Here is a 1,815-nt window from a genome sequence, read left to right as displayed (position 1 = left end):
ATATATATATATATATATATATATATATATATATATATATATATATATATATATATATATATATATATATATATATATATATATATATATATATATAATATATATATATATATATATATATATATATATATATATATATATATATATATATATATATATATATATATATATATATATATATATATATATATATATATATATATATATATATATATATATATATATATATATATATATATATATATATATATATATATATATATATATATATATATATATATATATATATATATATATATATATATATATATACATTTATATATATATATATATATATATATACATTTATATATATATATATATATATATACATACATTTATATATATATATATATACATACATTTATATATATATATATATATATATATACATATATATATATATCCAATGATATTATGGGATACAGAATACTGTTATACATGCAAGGATATCTACTTTCACATCCTCCTCCTTCTCCTCATCATCATCATCATCATTACATCGTCGTCGTCATTGTCATCTTAATGTTTGTTTTCTATGCTTGCATTGGTTCGATGGGATTCATTGAGGTGGAATTTTCTACTGCCGGATGCCTTTCCTATCGCCAACCCTCACCTACTTCCAAACAAGGTAATATTTAAAAACAACACCTCCGCCTTCGCTTAGGCAGAGGAAATAATGATATCATAGGATTTATTATAATATTAATTATAAACTATATGAACCCTAAATAATTAACTTCTTAATTAGACACTAAATTATTTGTAGAATGTGATGTGAATATAAGGGTTGATTCCAATTTTATCAGCACTTAAAGAATGAAAGGTAAATTTAATTCAGACACATTTTAAATCAGGACCTAAAAAATCAAAAGTAAGTCTTTGAATGCCAAAGGTTTTGTTCTATAATATTTTTATCAACTTCGTCACTATCACAATATGCATATGTGCAAAGGCAGTGAGCTGGCAGAAATGTTAGCACACAGGGTGAAATGCTTAGTGGTATTTTGTCTGACTGGTTCTCATGCTGGTGGCACATAAAAAGCACCATCTAAACGTGGCAGATTCCAGGTCCGCTTGACTGGTTCTCATGCCAGTGGCATGTAAAAAGCACCATCCAAATGTGGCCAGTGCCAGTTTCTTTCTCTAATGCTTTACATAGTTCAGCATGTTTCTGGCCACTGAAACATGTTCTGTCAGAGAGTGTTGTTGCAAACCTACACAAGTGAACATGTGTACAATAAGAGGAATTTCAAAAGAAGTATGTATATAACTAGTTTTTAAACACCAATGGCTATGGGGGTCCACCACAGTAAAATAGTAATCAAAAGGGGTCCATAGGTAAAAAGTGGTTGAGAACCACTGATATAACAGGTAAAGAATCACCAAGCAAGTCAATATAGGAATGACAAGTCTTGGAGCAAAAGGACAATGATTGGAGAAACACTGATAAAGTATTAACAGACCAAACATGAGAAACAGAAGGAACGAAGTCAGATTGGAGAACATTGGAATTCACAGATGACATGACACTGAATTATGATGTGTGGAGAGGTATCAGTCTTATCAAAGCCATATTAACAGGTGTTGAGTAAATGAAGAAGCTAACAAGAAAGTCTCTAACAGTCACTTGACCTGCTAAAAGTAGTAGGCATTCTTCCTCAAATCACATCTTATTGTCTTAACCTTTTTGTTACTAAATTTCTGTTAAGCTATACTTTGTTTCTAACAATTCTAAAAATGTTCTCCAAAAAACAAAAACACAAAAACATCACA

The sequence above is a fragment of the Octopus bimaculoides genome, chromosome 13, assembly GCF_046866305.1.
Source record: "Octopus bimaculoides isolate indiv1 chromosome 13, ASM4686630v1, whole genome shotgun sequence".
Taxonomy (NCBI): Eukaryota; Metazoa; Mollusca; class Cephalopoda; order Octopoda; family Octopodidae; genus Octopus; species Octopus bimaculoides.
The sequence above is the reverse complement of the archived record's forward strand: the minus strand, read 5'-3'. Positions refer to the sequence as shown.